Below are 21,205 nucleotides of genomic sequence, written 5' to 3'. Positions count from 1 at the left end.
TGAATTTCTAAGGTTTTTTAAATGCTAATTCCTAACTATATCAGGCCTGAAACCTATGTTTTTTTCTGTGAATTTCAAAGGTTTTTTAAATGCTAATTCCTAACTTTATCAGGCCTGAAACCTATGGTTTTTTCAGTGAATTTCAAAGATTTTTTAAATGCTAATTCCTAACTATATCAGGCCTGAAACCTATGGATTTTTCAGTGAATTTCAAAGGTTTTGTAAATGACAATTTTTAATGTATTAATTGTTATACAGATTTTTTTTATTTTTTATACTGATTTACTACATTTTTAAAACTATTTATTTTTAGATATTTTTTTTTAATTACATTATAATTACATTATACATTACATTACAAAATATACTTTCTCAGAATGAATTACTTTAGTTTAAATACTTTGCAAATAGGCAATAGACTTTTAAGTACAGTAGTTGCAGTTGTTGCAATTTCAAACACAATGCAACATTGAGCTCAATGTGAATTTCTAATCAAATGCAATTAGTTACTTTATGGATTACTTTTCTAACCACAGCACTGGATCCAAGATTCAGTGTTTGGACATCTCCTGTAAACAGTTGAGTAAAAGCGTTTTGGTTACAGTAGTGATTTTTAAGGAATATTATTGTATTTTAAAAGGTGACACATTTTTTCACATAGAATCACCAATGTTATCCTACGGCAGAAAATTCACTTAGCAGGTAAGTAGTGTTATCGTTACTTTTTCTTACTCAGTGGTGGATCCTGGATCCAGCACTGGTGAATCTCCTGTAAACAGTTGCAAGAATGTGTTTAGGTCATACAGACGATTTTTTAGGAATACTTTTAGTTTGTGAAAATAGACACTTAGAAACTTTTCTGGTGAAAACCACACAATGGATTCCTATGGAAGGAAATACAAGTTACTGGTAAGTACACTTAGAATTACTTTCCAGGGCCAGTGCTGGGCTAAAAGATGCAGCACTGGGTTCTCTCCTGATAACAGGTGAGTAAATCGGAATTTGTAGTTCGGCTGATTTTTGAGGAATATTTGTATGTTTAAAAAATGGACACTTAGAAACTTTTCTGGTGAAAACCACACAATGGATTCCTATGGAAGGAAATACAAGTTACTGGTAAGTACACTTAGAATTACTTTCCAGGGTCATTGCTGGGCTAAAAGATGCAGCACTAGGTTCTCTCCTGATAACAGGTGAGTAAATCGGAATTCATGGTTCGGCTGATTTTTGAGGAATATTTGTACATTTCAAAAATGGACACTTAGAAACATTTCTGGTGAAAACCACACAATGGATTCCTATGGAAGGAAATACAAGTTACTGGTAAGTACGCTTACAATTACTTTTGAGGGTCTGTACTGGGCTAAAAGATGCATCACTGGTTTCTCTCCTGATAACAGGTGAGTAAATCGTAATTCGTAGTTTGGCTGATTTTAGAGGAATATTTGTACAATGGTGAAGGAAGGGGGCGGGGCCTGAGGTGACGTGTGCAATCACGCCCTGTGGTGCGTTTTAAGTTGGGGAATTAATTCCTCTTCAATGCTGCGGTCCCCTGGGGGCCAACTAGCCCACCAGGTACCTCCAGTATGCTCCAGGGAGCTGCGTTGCAGAGAGACACTCAGAGGTCACGCTCCTTTTTACAACACTCTGCAACGCAGCTCTGTGGCGCTTACTGGAGGTACTTGGTGGGCTAGTTGGCCCCTAGGGGACCACTGGATTGAAGAGGAATTAATTCCCCAACTTAAAACGCACCACAGGGCGTGATTGCACACGTCACCTCAGGCCCCGCCCCCTACCTTTACCACTGTGCAAACGCGCCCCATGGCACGTTTTAAGTTGGGGGATTAAGTCCCCTTGAATCCTGAGGTCCCCTGGTGGCCAACTAGGCCACCAGGTACCTCCAGTAAGCGCCACGGAGCTGCGTTGCAGAGAGGTGTAAAAAGGGCCGTGGCCTCATTACACCTCTCTGCAACGCAGCCCCCTGGCGCATACTGGAGGTTCCTGGTGGGCTATTTGGCCCCCAGGAACCCCCAGTATTCAAGGGGAATTAGTTCCCCCTCTGCAAACGTGCCAGGGGGCGTGTTTGCAGAGTGGTGTAAGGAGGGGGCGTGGTCTCGGCCCGATACCGTCTTTTATGTTTTTTTTTTTTTAGAAGGGGGGCTATGTACCCCCCCTTCTTTTTCTAATTTATTGGCCCTGGGGAACCCATCCCCCAGGGCCTGCCCCCAATTGTTTTTTTTTTAAAATCGGGAAGGGGCCGCGTGGCCCCCCTCCCGAGGCCATATTTTGCCCCAGGGACCCCATCCCCCGGGGCATGGCCAACTCTTTTTAGCTTTTTATGGAGGGGGGCTGCGTAGCACCTCTCCTCTGGCCACTTTAAGGCCCCGGGGATCCCATCCCCCGGGGTCGGCTATTGATTTATTTATTTTTTTAAATGGGGAGGGGGGCCCCGCTCCCGGGCCACTTATGACCCCAGGGGCCCAATCCCCCGGGACCTGGCCACTTCCTTGGGGTCCGTGGGGGGGTCCCAATCCCCCCACGGTCCCAGCCGGCTCCCCGCTTCCTGCGGGAGCCGGCATTGCTTTTCCACATGGAGAGCAGCAAACATGCTGCTCCCCATGTGGAAAAGCAATCTGCTTTGCTTCATTGAAGGAGAGCAGGTTTCCCTGCTCTTGCTGCAATGAAGCTAAGCAGTTTGCAATGGCACGGTGGGAGCCGCGAGGCACCCGCCCTGCCATTGCAAACAGCAGTGTCCCGGGGGGGCACCCAGGACACTGCAGGAGCCGGCGCTGGGGGGTGGCGGTCCCCAGGGCCTGTACCAGGCTCCAGGAGGGGTGCCGCGCAGCCCCCCTCACACATATTAAAGTTGCCCTGGGGGTGGCGGTCCCCTGGGCTGGGGGGGCCTGAGAGCCCCCCATCCATTGTTAAGAAGCCCCGGGGGGTGGCGGTCCCCGGGTCTGCGGGGGGTCATGAGCCCCCACCTATTTTATGTGTGTGCCCCGGGGGTGGCGGTCCCCGGGGCTGTGGGGGGCCATGAGCCCCCCACCTATTTTATGTGCGTGCCCCGTGGGTGGCAGTCCCCAGGGCTGGGAGGGCTGAGAACCCCTCCACCCATGTTCACAAAGCCCCGTGGGGGGGCAATCCCGGGGCTGTGGGGGGGCCGTGAGCCCCCCCGCATATACAATGTTCGGGCCCCGGGGGGTGGTGGTCCCCGGGGTAGTGTGGGGGGATTAGAACCCCCACACACTTTTTTTCACTCTGCCCCCAGGTGGCAAATTACATATTCAGCGCTGAATTTTCTTTTCTATCCGGAGGATCCGCGCATCCAGCGCGCATCCTCCCGTTTTTTTGAGCAGGCCTAGGGGGTCAGGGTGTTTCTACCCTGCCCCTTGTCGCGTTTTGCGCCTTTTTTTGGGGCTTTCTTTTGCCTCGGTAGACCCGAGGCACAAGAAGGCTGCCAACACTTCCTGATTCAGAATGTTTGCAGCCAATTAGCATACAGCTTGTGCTTGGGAGGGTGCGGGGAGGGTGCACGGATCCTCCGAGGCCATAGATAAATTGTACATTTACCTCTAATTTTCTCAGGAACTACTGAACGGATTTACACCATTTAAGCAAAAGGCACAAGTCTGAACTGCAGACTACCTCTTTGCCAAATTTGGTGTAATTCCGTTCAGCAGTTCGGGCTGTAGCTGCGTCAAAAGGTCCTAAGGGAAAATATATGGGGAAAACGCGTTTTGGGACCCCCCTTTTGTCTCGGCCCCCGCTTGACGAATCACCGTGAAATTTTCAGGATGGGAGCAGACCGGAGCTGGCAAAAAGTTTGGAAAATTTCGCGAAGATTCGTCAATCGGCACCAACGTTAGTCCAAATAGAATGTTGCGGATTTCCTATGGAAAATAGGTCCTAACTATATCTACCTACTGGCGACCGCCAGTAGGTAATATATATATATGAGGACATGGATTTCGTTAGAATCACTGTAGAGTAGTGTATTCGATATCGCTGTATGTTTTCTTGTCTTAGAATATAGAGAGGCACTTTGATATCTATCGGAGAATCGCGAATACAAGATATTGAAACTACTACTGCTAGAAAAGTCTATCCATGTACCCGATTTCAAATTTTAAATACTAATAACTCCTATGTTGCATGACAATTTGAGATTCTCACATGTTAACCTTAAGTCTGGGGATAAAAACACTAAACTTTTGATCTGATTTATAAATATTATGCAAACACTGAGTTTTTGGATTATTTCAGCTCTTATCAAGGAACGCTAGCTTGAGGATTTATCATCAATAAACATATACTTTGAAGATTTTTCTAGCACTGTGGAATATGTTTAATACCAAGGTGAGACTATACTTTAAATAACTTTTTTTTTTTTTTTTTTTTATGAGCAGAGCAAAAAGGTACATACATACCTTCAAAAACAACATCTGAAACACCACAATTAGACCAACCATTGATATTGGTATATCGAAAGACTACTTACTAAGTAAAGTACGGAGTGCTATGCATTTTCATATTTATAAGCAGTCACATATCATTCCATTGTCTATTGACAAGTTGACAAATAAAGTGCAAATGCAAAATGTAACTACAAGTTGACTTATGACTCAACTGAGATATACGATTTATCTTAAATCACTTAAAAAAATAAAAATTAAAATCCAGATTAAAGTGCCCAATGCAATAGCAGCCGGAGTTAACCTTGGCAAATACAGTACTCTTACCGTCAAATACAAATATTGACGACTAAAGTGCAAATGCAAAATGAAACTACAAAGTCACATATAACTCAACTCATCTTAGAACTCTAGGGACTTAATTAGGTTCTAGATTAAAGTGCAAATGCAAAAGCAGCCGGAATTTGCCTTGTTAAAATACAGTACTATTAACATTATTACCATTTAAGGTGCAATTGTACTAGCAGCAGAACTTGACTTAAAAGAAAAACACAGTATTACAGTCATACAATACACAATATAAGGCTAACAGGGTAAAGTGCAAATACAAATAACAACCAATTAAAAGCTGCTAAAATCACATAAATAAGAGAACAACATTTTCGTCATTGACCCCAAAAAATGTATATATTCTGAATAGTAGAAAACTTATACAAGTAGAAAATCATTGCCCCAGTCCATTTGGGGATCAATAGTAATTTAGTAGTTCAAGCTGTATTACTCTTTCACAATTAGAAGATCCGCGCCATCTCTACGACCTATCCTTGAGTAGGAGTAATTCTTCCAATTTTTTCCAATTTTTCTTATATTTCCTTAAGCCCCCTACTCTCTTGGCATATGCCTCTTCAATTTTCCAGATCCTTTTCATTTTATTAAAACAATTTAAATGCTTCGGAATCTCCTTAGATTTCCAATTTTGCAGTATCAAGGAACGCGCCACCATACAAGATATAGCTACAAAAACCCTATCGGAGCTAGATAGATTAACCTCGTCCCTTGAATACCCGAATAATGCAGTTTCGACCTGGGGAAAGACACTCATGCCTGTAACTGCTCCCAAATCGTTGAAAATCTCCCCCCAGAACTGCGCCAGTTGCGGGCAGGAAAATGTGCCATCCTCCTTCCTCCTCCTGGTGGCAGCGGAAACACCTATTGAGATGGTCGGGATATCGTTTCTGAATCATAGATGGGGTCCAGTAAGCAAGCCATCTTGATAAAAAGGACATTCTGTTAAAATTAGCGGCACGTAGAGACCTATGCCCTAACAGGCATATTTTTTCCCATTCCTTCAAGCTCAATCTGCAACCAGTATCCCTTGCTAATTTTTCAATGTGGGAGACTATCCCCTTTGCCTGTTCCTCCTTCCGCAATACAGAATACCATTTCCCAAGTCCCGATAGCTTTAAATCATAGAGTTCTACCATGGTATAGTGTGGAGTATTCAAAATACCCTCAATATTGGAAATAAAATGAACTATCCGCATTTATTCAAGAAATGTGGGCTTTCTAGAACCTTCTGCCCTGTCCATTATTTCTTGCCAGGATATTATTTTGTTATGGGCAATGAAGTGTTTAAGTTGAGAAAACCCACACTCACCCCAAATCTCAATATATCTTAGTTGCAGATGTAGGCCGAGACTATTACACTCACCCAGACCCAGAAATTGAAAGCCTGAGGAGCTATTTTTTTTAAAGATTACTTGAAGCCGAAACTGAACTTCTCGTAGAGACTTGTAGCGGGTCCTCTTAGGTAATTTGGCAGTCTTTAAAAAGGCGGGCATTTGCGTTCCCCCTTCTACTATCATTTTATGAAAAAAAAAGCTATCATAGATGCACTTATAAAAAGTTAAGTCAACCACTAAATTCAATAAGGCAGCCTGATAATATGTCCGTATCTGCGGAAATGCTAGACCCCCTTGATTTATGGGCAGCTGTACTGTGGTTAATTTTACTCTGGGAACCTTTTTTGCCCAAATAAATTCCCTAAACAATGTATCCAATTCATTGAAATAAGTTTGATTGAGGCGAATCGGGACGTTTAAGAATAAAAAGATCAATAGGGGAAGAATGGACATTTTAATCAAAGAGACTCTCCCTATAATTGTGAGGGGGAGTGAAGACCATTGTTCGAAAAAGCCTTTGATCTTCTGTTTAGTTCTAAGATAGTTTAGTTCAAATAATTTCTGATACTGGTAAGTAACATAGATACCCAAATATCTTATCGGGTCAGTTTTCATGGCTTGGACCCTCAAATTATTAGGTAGAACATTAGGATCAATATTAAGAGCCAGTATCTCGGTCTTTTTTTCATTTATTTTGTATCCACCGATTTGTTGAAACAAAAAAAATTCTTTAAAGGCAAGCTCTAGGTTCTCTTTTGTCGGGGTTAAATACAAAATGATGTTGTCAGCGAACAACTTAACTTTAGACATCCCTGGTATAGGAGACAAAATAGCAGCATTATTACGTATTTTTAAAACCAAGGGTTCAATAAAAATGGTAAAAAGTAGCGGGGAAAGCGGGCAACCCTGCCTGGTTCCCCGTTTTATTGTAATTTCCCCTACTTGTTCCTGATTAATAACCACCTTAGCGCTTGCACTATAATAAATATTCTTTAACATATTAACAATCTGTTGTGAAAGACCCATACTCCTTAAAGTTAAAAACAATGTCTGCCAATTCACAAGATCAAAAGCCTTTTCAGCGTCAACCATAATTATTGCAGCAGGAATTTCGTTAGTATTAAAAAAATCCAAGGCATGAATTAAAAATTGAGTATTAGTTGCCATAGATCGACCTGCTATAAAACCTGTCTGATCCTTATGTATTATTTCTTGAGCAGCAGGGAGGAAGCGCTGAGCCCATACTTTCATTAAAATCTTGTAATCAGAATTAAGTAAGCTGATTGGCCTAAAAGAGTTCACATCTAGTGGGTTCTTAACTTTTTTCACAAAGGATATTATTATAGATTCCTTAAATTCAGTAGATACAGTTCCACCCTTTCTAATATCATTAAAAAGTCTCCTTATAGGAGATACCAATTCTTTAGTAAAGACCTTATAAAATTCGATGGGAAATCCATCCTGACCACATGCCTTTCCCCCTGCAGTAGATTTAATTGCACTTATAATTTCTTCTTCCATTATTTCATTATCTAATTCTTTGATTCTGTCCTCTGAGAGTTTGGGAAGATCAATATCCATCAAATACTTTGAAATGTGTTCATTATTAACCGGATACTTTAAATATCAATAGTGAAAACTTTAAAAGCCATAATAATTAGGTTTAAACCAGTATATGTTGTTTTAGGTACCTATGCCTATAAAGGGGATTCAACAACTTCACGGGTGACTTTTCCCTAAGATGTATTTCAAGAATCGGACTAGCTACTGATTAGAGGTGAAAAATGCTCCAGCCATAGTAAAGACTGGGATTTTAATTTTCAGTTACTAGTGTGGAACAATGGAAAGGTTATACAAACTAATGATCATATGTACTACAATAATGCAACTCCTTTTCTTTTTACGGGAAATTGATTGATTAATTTGTTTAATACATTTTTTGAATATATAAACAAAAAAGGAAAACTTCTATAAGATGAAGTTAAGAATGATATTCCTTGTGTTGAATATGATGAAAAATGTTCATACTTATATCAGTTGTAAATCTGGATAATAATACAATAGTAACATGTATATGTGTAGCTATAGTAAGTTGTTTTAATTTTTCTATGATTCTAAAGTATATTAATTTTTGTTTGTATGACAGCCTTGAAGAAACGCAGTGTGCGCGAAACACGTGTTGGCATTACTGTGATACCTTTTTGTAAATTTGACTTCAAAGAATACAAGAATAAACATCAAAAGAAGAATGAATAAGAAGATGCATTTTATTTCCAATATCTAGAATATGATAATGTGGTTATCTCGGATTTGCTTGTGTTTTTTATATATATATATATATTCACTGAAAAAAACATAGGTTTCACACACGTTATAGTTACAAATTAGCATTTAAAAAACCTTGCAAATTCACTTAAAAAACCATAGGTTTCACACATGTTATAGTTAGCTGGACATTTCACTCGTAAAAAACCAATGAAAATCCCCCGTTATAGTTAGTGCAGGCAACTATAACTCACGCGACCGCAATCCTCTGCTGATGACATCAGATATTACATCACTGTATTTAGACACTTATTTACCCATGTCTTCTTCCATTAATCTTTAGCTATACATATATTACAAATATTTATTTTTCAGAAAGACACATATGTCATCAGTGATGTAATATCTGACGTCATCAGCAGAGGATTGCGGTCGCGTGAGTTATAGTTGCCTGCACTAACCATAACGGGGGAATTTCATTGGTTTTTTACGAGTGAAATGTCCAGCTAACTATAACATGTGTGAAACCTATGTTTTTTTAAGTGAATTTGCAAGGTTTTTTAAATGCTAATTCGAAACTATAATGTGTGTGAAACCTATGGTTTTTTCAGTGAATTTGTACGGTTTTTTAAATGCTAAGTTACATATTTTTTATTTTATTTTTTTCAGGTTTTTCACCGTGCGCCCACCGTGCGCCCACGGTTCACAGTGCATGCCGTGCACGCAAGGTGCGCGCACCTCGCGATTTTTTTTTAATTTTTTTAAATTTTTGTTTTTTTCTCCCTTGGGGTCCTTCTGTGATCCCCTGAGCCAGGGTAGGGGGTCAGGAACTGTCCACTCTGCCCCATTTTCACGTTCTCCACCTTTGTTTTTCACCCCCTCAGACTGCGAGAGACAAAATGGCGGCCGACACTTCCTGGTTTCGACCGATTCGAATGTTTACCAACATCTAACAACCAATCAGAATTGCGCTCGCGCACAGCAGGGTGCGCGCAAAGTGCGCGCGTACAGATATTGACATGCTTTTAAATGCTATTTTTTCAGGAAATACTGAACAGATTTACACCAGACCTGCAAAAGGCACTTCCTTGACCTTATGGCTACCTCTCTGCCAAATTTCACGTAATTCTGTTCAGCCGTTCGGGCTGTAGCTGCGACTAAAGGTCCTATGGAAAAATGCATGGGGAAAACGCGTTTTGAGACCCCCCCTTTTTCTCGGCCCCCGCTTGACGAATCCCCCCGAGACTTTCAGGGTAGGAGCTGTGCGGAGCGCCCCATTAGTTTTGAAAATTTCGCGAAGATTCGTCAACCGGCGCCAAAGTTATTCAAAATAGAATTTTGAGATTTCCTATGGAAACTAGGTTGTAACTATAACTATCTACTGGCGACCGCCAGTAGATAATATATATATATATATATATATATATATATATATATATATATATATATATATATATATATGTATATATATATATATAGAGAGAGAGAGAGAGAGAGAGAGAGAGAGAGTGAGAGAGAGAGATTAGGGATTAGGGCAAGGGCGTTTTAAGGGCTTAGGGGTGGGTAAATGTATAGGGTGTTAAGGGCCATTTTAGGGTTTAGATCTGGGAAAGGGCATTGGAAGGAAAGGGTATTTTAGGGTTTAGGGGTAGGTGAGGGTATTGGGTGGTAACGGTACTTTTTCGGGTTTTAGGAGTGGGTAAGGGTATAGGGTGGTAATGGTGTATTTAGGGTGGGTAAGGATATTGGTTGTTAACCCCTTCGGTGCCACGCCCTTTCCCCCTCCTGTGCCGGGCGTTTCATTAGTGGGTGGGGTTCATGACAAGATAGTCTCGTCATGGGCACAGCGCAACCGTGCTCCATGACGAGACTATCTCGTCATGGGCACAGAAGAGGTTAAGGGTATTATTAGCGTTTAGGGTGGGTAAAGGTATTGGGTGGTAAGGGTGTTTTTAGGGTTTAGGGTGAAGGTATTTGGTGGTAAGGGTACATTAGGGTTTAGAGTGGGTAGGGGTGTTGGGTGAAAATTTATTTTTAGAATTTGGAGTGGGTAAAGGTATTAGGTAGTAAGGGTGTTTTTAGGGTTTAGGGGTAGGTAAGGGTATTGGGTAGTAGTGGTATATTCAGGGTTTAGGATGGGTAGGGGTATAGGGTGGTAATGGTGTTTTTAGGGTTTAGGGGTGGGTAAGGGCATTAGGTGGGATGGGCTTATTTACTGTTTAGGGGTGTTGAGTTTAAGGGTGGGGTTCAATAAGGTAATTAATATATATATATATATATATATATATATATATATATATATATATATATATATACAGTAGAGAAAGAGAGGGCGTTCCCCTTTGGTCCAATCAGGGACAGGGGATAGTACTTGAAACAAAAAAGTCCCTAAACACAGTTCAGTACTGTTACGGTGTGACACAGTCTATTCAAAATTGCTGGTAGCCAAATATTCAGAAACAAACGGAACCAATAGTGCTAACAATGTCAAGAGAAAACATTACACATGAGGATTAAGAAAATAAAAAAAAAATTGCAATAACAAATCATGTATAAAAAAGGCAAAATGTATTCAATGCAATACCATTGTATCATAAAAACATTTCAGAAAAAAATATGTTGTTGTGGAAAAACAGTTGTCACAATGATTTGTTATTGCAAATTTTTTTAAATTTTCTTAATCCTCATGTGTAATGTTTTTTCTTGACATTGTCAGCATTATTGGTTCCGTTTGTTTCTGAATATTTGACTACCAGCAATTTTGGATAGACTGTGTCACACCATAACTGTATTGAACTGTGTTTAGGGACTTTTTTGTTTCATATATATACATATATATATATTCACTGAAAAACCATAGGTTTCAGGGACGTTATAGTTAGTTGCACATTTCACTCCTACAAAACCATGGAAATATTACATCATTCATGACATGGTCAGTGACATCACTGACATCACTGATGACATTTAAAATGACATCACTGATTACATCACTGATGACATCATCCAGTGACTGTGTGTTTCTGTAAGGTTTAATTATGTTTTATAAATATATTGGCCAAGGTTAATGAAGAATGAGTGGGTGTATAAGTGTGTGGATGGATGATTTAGTAGGTGCGTGACTGACTGCATAAGTGAGTGATTAAATGTGTCTTACTGAATTCATGGGTTAGTGACTAAACTGTGTAAATGTCTGTATCAGTCTGTCTATTGGTGTGTAAGTTCCTGCATTGGTTGATGAGTAGCTACATGAGTGTCTACATGGGTTATTGATTGGTTGCCTGAGTATTTGTATGGGTGCCTGAGTGTGTGTGTGAGTGGGTGGGTGGGATGTATGTGACTTTGTGCATAGATGTGTGAGTTCTTTATTCACTGGGTGTATGGGTTCAAGACTGCATGTGAAAACAGCTGTATGGGTGGGTGACTGTGTGTATGGGTTTGTTGGTGAGTGAATGGATATCTCAATGCTACATGTCCAAGTAACTACATATGTAAAACGCAGTGCATGAGAGAGTTGGAGTATATAAATGACTATACGTGAGAGTCAGTGATTGTGAGAGTGCTCTATGAATGAGTCTATACTTGTATCAGTGATTGTATAGAGAGTAAGTATATGTTAGTATCACTATGAATAAGTGAGGTTGTGTGTGTATAACTGTATAGCTGAGTAAATAGAAGTGTGATTGATTCTTTGCATGACTGACTAGATGTGTGAGTAACTCTGGATGAGTGGCGGTGTGTAAGTGTTTGTATAGGTGTATGAGTGCCTATAATAGTGTTGTATTGATGAGTCACTGCATGTATGAGTGACTGTATGGGTGAATCAGTGGATGTGTGTATAGACCGAGGAATCAGTGTGTGCATACATAGTAACTGGTATTGGTGTCCCTATTGTTTCAAAAATGGTAGTCTGTATTTTAGAGTGGGTGAATCAAAGGTTTTCACATGGATGATGTAATTAGTGATGTCATTTAAGATGTCATCAGTGATGTCACTGACCATGTCATGAATGATGTAATATGTGATGTCATCAGCAGTGCATTGTGGGGGCGTGAGTTATAGTTAGCTCAACTAACTATAACGGCTGAATATGTGCAACTAACTATAACGCCCCTGAAACCTATAGTTTTGCAGTGAATTTCAAAGGTTTTTTAAATGCTAATTTGAGACTATAACGTCCCTGAAATCTATGGTTTTTTCAGTGAATTTCAAAGGTTTTTAAATTGATAATTTGTAATTATAACGTCCCTGAAACCTATGTTTTTTTTAGTGAATTTCGAAGGTTTTTTAAATGCTAATTTCTAATTATAATGTTCATTAAACCTATGGTTTTTTCAGTGATTTTAAATTATCATTCATTCTCAACCTGGTGAAAACAGCCGATATCGCCAGTTTTCCAACAATAGCTTCCGCAAAACAAAATCGCCACAAATGAGAGCAACAACTAACGCAAATCATAATAATAAAAAAGGCGATAAGCTGCGTTTGCAGTAGGCATGTAACATCTGCCTTTTACTGGTGTAAAATACGATGACTACCTACAGTGTGAAAGGGAGCCCAGCCCAGAATCACATCTGAAGACCAACTCATGTGATAGAGCTACTGATCATGCACCTCCCACACCCAAGAATGCCACAAAACCCACTGCCACTGCCCTCAGGACCTCCCCCCGGACCACCACCCCCTACTACCACTGAGGCAGCGCACAACAGGACTGCAAACCTTCCAAAAATGGCATGGCCCCTCAGCCACACAATAGCTGAATGTTGCGAGATGTGGCAACCAAACATGTGTGAAGGACACAAGTCACCCACCAATAATAATGCACACAATACCAAGTGTAGCGGTGATGTGCTGGACAGACCTCACTATGCAGAGCACAAACCTCTCCCTGTGTACATATACTACTGGTGCTTGTAGTGTTGTGGACAGTGGACGCAACATTGTTACCTCAGGCAGTGGGGAAGATCTCAGTCATGTACCTGTGTCGTCGTCCCCTGTAAGCAGAAGCGCAGTGGGCTGGTCCAACATACGCCACTCCAGTGTATAAGTGTGAATAAATAGAGCGGGGCTCTAGGCGTGGTTCACTTGTGTGAAGGCCAAAACGTCTGCCAGAGCGGCGGCCCTCACCCTGCCACGTAGCTGCTGCCATGACCGTGGGCCTCCTCGACACAGGCCCCCTGCGAACACAGCTGCACAGCACCGCAGAGTTACGTCTGTATACACTGCTATCTTCGATCTACACTGTAGACAGCAGGGCTCACAATTCAGATGGAGTCACGATTGCAGATGACGCAGTCCAGTAGGCAAGACACATTGCTCCCAGTGTGGCCCGTACAGACCACGCATCATCGCACGTTGCGTACACGCTGAGCGCCAGAGGTACCACTAACTCAGTGCACCACAAGACAACGCCACGTGGCCTTATTAAGGTAGAAATCATTAGACACAAAATATTGCTACCAGTGCGGCCCGTCCGGACCACACATCATCGCAGGGTGCACACACGCTGAGGGCTTCAGGTGCCACTAACTCAGTGCACCACAAGTCACCGCCACGTGGCCTAACTAAGGAAAAATTCATTAGACAAAAGACATTGCTACCAGTGCGGCCCGCCCGGACCATGCATCATCGCAGGGTGCGCACACGCTGGTTGCTTCAGGTGCCACTAACTCAGTGCACCACAAGTCACCACCATGTGGCCTTACTGAGGCAGAATTCATTAGACAAAAGACATTGCTTACAGTGCGGCCCGCCCGGACCACGCATCATCGTAGGGTGCGCACACGCTGGTTGCTTCAGGTGCCACTAACTCACTGCACCACAAGTCATTGCCACATAGTCTTATTAAGGCAGAATTCATTAGACAAAAGACATTGCTACCAGTGCGGCCCGCCCGGACCACGCATCATCGCACACTCCGCACACGCTGAATGCTTCAGATGCCACTAACTGTGCAGCTCAAATCAGTGCCACGTGGCTGTGGGGGGGAACAACCTTTACAACGCAACTTTTACAACGCACTACACTTACAACGCATTTTTTACAACGCACAATCCATTACAACGCATGACATTACAATGCATGACACTACAACGCATTTTTAAAAACTACCTTTACAACGCATTCCATTACAACGCATACTACCATTACAACGCATACCATTACAACGCATAATATTACACTACACTATCCAACACTTACCCTACTGTTGCACCCCCTGGAGTTAGAATAGTAATTTTTACCCCTATACTATCCAACACTTACCCTACTGTTGCACCCCCTGGAGTTAGAATAGTAATTTTTACCCCTATACTATCCAACACTTACCCTACTGTTGCACCCCCTGGAGTTAGAATAGTAATTTTTACCCCTATACTATCCAACACTTACCCTACTGTTGCACCCCCTGGAGTTAGAATAGTAATTTTTACCCCTATACTATCCAACACTTACCCTACTGTTGCACCCCCTGGAGTTAGAATAGTAATTTTTACCCCTATACTATCCAACACTTACCCTACTGTTGCACCCCCTGGAGTTAGAATAGTAATTTTTACCCCTATACTATCCAACACTTACCCTACTGTTGCACCCCCTGGAGTTAGAATAGTAATTTTTACCCCTATACTATCCAACACTTATCCTACTGTTGCACCCCCTGGAGTTAGAATAGTAATTTTTACCCCTATACTATCCAACACTTACCCTACTGTTGCACCCCCTGGAGTTAGAATAGTAATTTTAACCCCTATACTATCCAACACTTTCCCTACTGTTGCACCCCCTGGAGTTAGAATAGTAATTTTTACCCCTATACTATCCAACACTTACCCTACTGTTGCACCCCCTGGAGTTAGAATAGTAATTTTAACCCCTATACTATCCAACACTTACCCTACTGTTGCACCCCCTGGAGTTAGAATAGTAATTTTAACCCCTATACTATCCAACACTTTCCCTACTGTTGCACCCCCTGGAGTTAGAATAGTAATTTTTACCCCTGTACTATCCAACACTTACCCTACTGTTGCACCCCCTGGAGTTAGAAAAGTAATTATTACCCCTATACTATCTAATACTTACCTTAAATGCAATTTAATATTATGCGTTGTAATGGTATGCGTTATAATGGTAGAATGCGTTGTAATGGAATGCGTTGTAAAGGTAGTTTTTAAAAATGCGTTGTAGTGTCATGCGTTGTAATGTCATGCGTTGTAATGGATTGTGCATTGTAAAAAATGCGTTGTAAGTGCATGCGTTGTAAAAGTGTGCATTGTAACGACATACATCCAGCTGTGGGCCCTTGCTGACCGCTGCCTCTGCCCTACACTGCGGTCAGCTGGGCTCACAATTAAAATTTAGTCTTGATTCATTAATTACAGAGTCCAGTAGGCAACTAACTACAACGTCTTCGAAACCTACATAATATCCTTTTAGTATCCTTGCTTCAAGAACTTTTTTGATATCAATTATAGCTTCTGACAATGACCAAATTCATCTTGCAAGTCCAAAGGAACACTGGATGGCAGTCTACACTGCGGCCAGTGGAGCTCACAGTTCGAATTTAGTCTTGATTAATTAATTTTAGTCCAGTAGGCAACTAGCTATAACGTCCCTGAAACCAACACATTTCGACAATGTATTCCATACATATTTAATCTTTTGTTACCTACACTGCGGTCAGCAGAGCTCGCATTTTACATTGAGACATGATTTATTAATTGCAGACAGAATTGTACTCTATGTCCTCTGATTTTTTCAAGAGGAAGTGACAAAAAGCATTCCTCAATGTCTGTGCTGACTACTGCCTTCCATCTACATTGCGGACTGCAGGGCTCAGAATTCAGATTGAGTCGCAGATGACGCAGTCCAGTAGGCAAGAGACATTGCTCCAAGTGCGGCCCGCCCAGACCACACATCATCGTTGGCTGTGCACACGTGGAATGCTTCTAATGCCCCTATCTCAATGCAGCACAACTCATGGACCCTTTATGATACAATATTTTGTGTATAATTTCAGATCTGGTGCCCCTACCTCAGTGTACCACAAGTCACAGACCCTTTACGATAGAATCTTTTGTGTATTATTTCACATCTGATGCCACTCCCTTAGTGCAGCACAAATCATTGACCATTTATGATTGAATCTCTGTGTCTGATCCAATGATTACTGTTGTACTTGTTGCCAGCACCAACCATTCCTGGAGGGCTGGCTTACACTCACCCCACACGCATCCAGCACAGACATCACTGGACATGTGACCCTGGTAATAAAAAGGAGTCCCGTACCCGTGCCCGTACTCAGTCCCACTATCTATCTATGTCTGTGTGTTCATTATGTATGCAACATGCTGCCCCTGAGCCCTACCACATTACTTTGTGCTCTGGACAGCGTATGCAACCAACTTACCTTTGACAGTGGGAGAAAACTTTGGTTATGTAACTTTGTCTCGGTCATTGTACAAATATGTATGTAGAGACTGGATGATTAGAGTACTGCAAGGAGCGTGTATAGTGAATTTATAAGCGGTTGGGGATTGGCCGAGTGATTGTATAAGTACATATGTTGGCGCAGCCTAACTCCGACAACAAGCTTGTCTCTAATTGGCTGCCCTACATGTCCCAAAAACTGAAATTTGGACTTTGCATGGCCCTGTATTGCTAAAGCTGCAATACTCCACTGAATGTGCAATAAACATTCACATCCACACAGATGTGTCATGTCCACCATCTTTCTTGTGTGGAACTATGAATCAATGTAGGGTCAGTGATTCCCTGTACCTTCCATGTTGTGGGACTTGGCTCACAGAGTGACACATTGGCGTTTGCGACCCAGGTGACGGCAGCACTACAACAAGAACACCCGCATCATGCAGTGTTGCCAGATTTAATAAGCATTCTTTAGCCCAAAGTCAACCAAAAAGTAGCCCAAAGTAGCCCAATATTGCTACTTTAAGGAAGGAGGGGCAGGGACATCGCCAAGCAGGCAGTGAATGCATTGGAATTGTTGTTGCAGCAGGCTGCCAAGTAAATATTTGTCTAATAAAGTGCTTTAACATACTAGTTTGCTGGAGCGCTGTATATATATTTATAATCTGGCAACTTGCACAAACCAAAATTTTACCGCACAACCGGTAAAAATATAGCCCAATTGTGCGTGAGCTAGACCAATCTGGCAACAGTGACGCATCAGTTGATTCCTTATACAGCTCACGATGGAGCCACGCCCATAGCTCAGAAGTCATTCTTCACAGCCTCACACAGGACTGGCATACGCCAGGCCAGCCCACTCTGCTTACGCTTACAGGGAAGGACAACAACGCTACATGGCCCAGATTTTCATTGTAGGGATCTGCTGGTCACAGGTCTAGTTGTCAGTATGCCACAGCCACTCCCTAACGGCTGGTATACACCCACACCACACCCATCCAGCATAGGCGTCACAAGACAAGTGATCCTACCAATGAAAAAGACCGGGTGCATGTGCTATACGCCATTTTAGAGTTGCTCCCACTGCATGCACTCTGATGGCCCGGTGGTCCGGACACCTCATGTAGGCCTGAGCCATCGAATTGGGGGACCTACCGCCACGTGCGAGGCCTCGCTGGTCACTGAGCTAGTGGCACTGCAGGGACTGAGCGGGTGTGCAACCTGCGATGATGATAGGTGCACTAGTATGCCCTATGCCATGGAAAAATCAAGACGCGGCACCAAATATAAGACTTGTAGGCTTGCGGAGAGCGGCTGCATGATGTGGAGGGTACCCTGTCTGCGAAAAGGTGAGCAGTGAGACCTGGGTGCGCAGCGGTGGGCAAATACGTCTGGGTGGCGGGAGTGGATGGGGTGCAGCAGCCTGGATGCACAAAGGTGGCACAGCAATTTAGGCGTACGCAGTCGTATGTACTCTGCCATATTAATTCTGTGCTATGTTTCAGATTTGGGAGCTTGAGGGCTGCACTAGGTCCCGGCACGTGGTTGGAGACACAGCAGTGGCGTAAAGGTGAGCTGTGAGGGTTTGGTCCACAGTATGGGCACTCACTGTCCCTCTTCATCTCTTCCTTTCTCTCCTTCACACTCTTTCTCTCTTTCTTCCTCTCACACTGTTTCTCTCTTTCTCTTCCTCTTTCTCACACTCTTTCTTTCTCTCTCACTGTTTCTCTCTCTCTTCGTCTCTCTCACTCTTTCTCTCTTTCTCTCTGTCTTCCTCTCACTTTCTTTCTTTCTCTCTCTCTCTTCCTCTCACTCTTTCTTTCTTTCTCTATCTCTCTTTCTCTCTCCTTTGATGAACGCATGACGCACAATCTTATCTTGCTTTTTGTCTAGCAGGCCTGCGATGATGCGTGGCCATCCTGCAATCAGCACTCAACCTGAATTGTGAGCTCGGCTTCGCCGCGTGTACACAATGGGTGAGGAGGTTACTTCGGCATGTGGTGGACCCTCTTCGACACACGCCGGTGGCAGAAGGTGAGCAGAGAGGCTTGTTTACGCAGTGGCGTGCAGTCACCTCCGGGCAGTGGGAGTGGATGGTGTGCAGCAGCCTGGGTGGGCGGCGCCAGGTAGTCACCTCCGGACAGTGGGAGTGCATGGGGTGCAGCAGCCTGGGTGTACAGAAGCGGGTAGACACCTCTGGGCAGTGGAAGTGGATGGCGTACACTAGCCTGGATACACAAAGGCGGGACAGCGATTTAGGCGTGCGCAGTTGTATGTACTCATCCATTACTGATTCCATACTATGTTTCAGATGAATAAGCTTGAGGGCTGCCCAATAACCCGGCACGCGGTTGGAGACACACCAGTGGCAGAAAGGTGAGCTGTGAGGATTTTCTCCAGTGTCAACACTCACTCTCCATCTCCATCTCTTCCTTTCTGTCACTCACACTCTTTCTCTCTCTCACACTCTGTATCTCTTCCTTTCTCTCTCTCACACTCTTTCTCTTTCTCTGTCTCTTCCTCTCTCTCTCATTCTGTCTTTCTCTCTCTTCCTCTCTCTCACTCTTTCTCTCTTCCTCTCTCACACTGTTTCTCTCTGTCTTCCTCTATTACACTGTTTTTCTCTTTCTCTCTTCCTTGTATGCCACTCTTTCTCTCTTTCTCTGTCTTCCTCTCTCTCACTCTTTCTCTCTCTCTCTTCCTCCCTCTCACTCTTTGTCTCTCTGTCTTCCTTTCTCTCACTCTTTATCTCTCTCCCTTCCTCTCTCTCACACTTCCTCTCTCTCTTCCTCTCTCTCACTCTTTCTCTCTTCCTCTTTCTCACTGTTTCTCTCTCTCTTCATCTCTCTCACTCTTTCTCTCTGTCTTCCTCTCACTCTTTCTTTCTTTTTCTCTCTCTCCTCCTCTCACCCCCACTGTTTCTCTCTTTCTCTCTGTCTTCCTCTCACTCTTTCTTTCTTTTTCTCTCTGTCTTCCTCTGACTCTTTCTCTCTTTCTCTCTTTCTCTCTTTCCTTTGATGGACGCATGACGCACAATCTTATCTTGCTTTTTATCTAACAGGCTGTGATTCACGAATTGACGTCCCCCCTAACACCACCACATCTGAACGCATGTAGAACCTGTGATGATGCGTGGTCATCCTGACAACGCCTGAGAAAGTTGCTTCGGCATGTGGTGGACACTCTTACACACACGCTGGTGGCGGAAGGTGAGCAGAGAGGCTTCTTTCCGCAGCAGCGGGCAGTCACCTCTGGGCGGTGGGAGTGGATAGTGTGCAGCAGCCTGGGCGCACAAGAGCGCACAGACACCTCCGAGCAGTGGGAGTGGATGGACTGCAGCAGCCTGAGTGCTCATTGGCATAACAGAGAATTAGGTGTGTGCAGTTGTATGTACTCTGCAATTACTAATTCTAAGCTATCTTTCAGATGACTTAACTTGAGGGTGCACTATGTCCTGGCACGTGGTTGGAGACACACCGGTGGCACAAAGGTGGGCTGCGAAGATTTTCTCCAGTGTCAACACTCTCTCTTCCTCTCCCTCTCTTCCTTTCTCTCTCTCACACTTTCTCTCTTTCTCTGTCTCTTCCTCTCTCTCATTCTTTCTTTCTCTCTCTTCCTCTCTCTCACACTGTTTCTCTCTCTCTTTTATTTGTATCTTACTCTTTCTCTCTTTCTCTCTCTCACTCTTTCTCTCTTTCTGTCTTCCTCTCTCTCTCGCTCTTTCTGTCTTCCTCTCTCTCACTCTTTCTCTCCTCTCTCTCACTCTTTCTGTCTCTCTTCCTCTCTCTCGCTCACTCTTTCTCTCTCTCTTCCTCTCTCTCACACTGTTTCTCTCTCTCTTCCTTGTATCTCACTCTTTCTCTCTCTCACTCTTTCTCTCTTTCTTTGTCTTCCTCTCTCTCTCACTCTTTATTTGTTTCTCTCTCTCTCTTGCTCACTCTTTCTCTTTCTCCTTTGCTGGATGCATGACGCACCATCTTTTCTTTTTTTTTGTCTTGCAGGCTGTGATTCACAAATGGTCCAGCAATGACACGACAGGGCTGTACATAGTTTTATTTGTTGTTGTTTTGTTTTAATAAAATGTTTTTTATGTAAATTTGTACATGACTAAGATTCTTATTTGTCCAATGTCACAAGCATCTTCTTATTAATAATTTCACAACATTACCCAATTTTTTACATTCCAGATTCCCTAACGTGACTCTCACATTTGTTTGTGGAGGGTGGGGGTGAGGGGGGATGGCGGACAAGGAGCTCATGCTGAGGGATGTTGGAGCAGTGTTGGGTGCCGATCTGCATGATCGGTTCCTCCATTGCATCTGTTCTCAGAGACTTACGAGCCGGTGGACTGGCTCATAGATGAAGAACTGCTAGCCGACTGGCAGGCTCATAGAGGGAGAACTACGGCCCGTC

The 21,205-nt window shown here is 43.0% G+C and overlaps 1 long non-coding RNA gene across 1 annotated transcript in view; it reads left to right on the top strand.

The window, feature by feature from the left end:
* Positions 1–20,838, top strand: part of LOC146823151 (uncharacterized) — a 300,863-nt gene extending 280,025 nt beyond the window's left edge. The window contains exons 5-10 of the long non-coding RNA XR_014962141.1: positions 18,298–18,362; positions 18,686–18,826; positions 19,104–19,168; positions 19,854–20,001; positions 20,219–20,282; positions 20,794–20,838. This is a non-coding gene — a long non-coding RNA (uncharacterized LOC146823151). The remainder of the gene's footprint in view (positions 1–18,297; positions 18,363–18,685; positions 18,827–19,103; positions 19,169–19,853; positions 20,002–20,218; positions 20,283–20,793) is intronic.
* Positions 20,839–21,205: the final 367 nt, after the last annotated feature.

Source organism: Triturus cristatus, chromosome 5_2 (assembly GCF_964204655.1).
Source record: "Triturus cristatus chromosome 5_2, aTriCri1.1, whole genome shotgun sequence".
Lineage (NCBI taxonomy): Eukaryota > Metazoa > Chordata > Amphibia > Caudata > Salamandridae > Triturus > Triturus cristatus.
The sequence above is the reverse complement of the archived record's forward strand: the minus strand, read 5'-3'. Positions and strand labels throughout refer to the sequence as shown.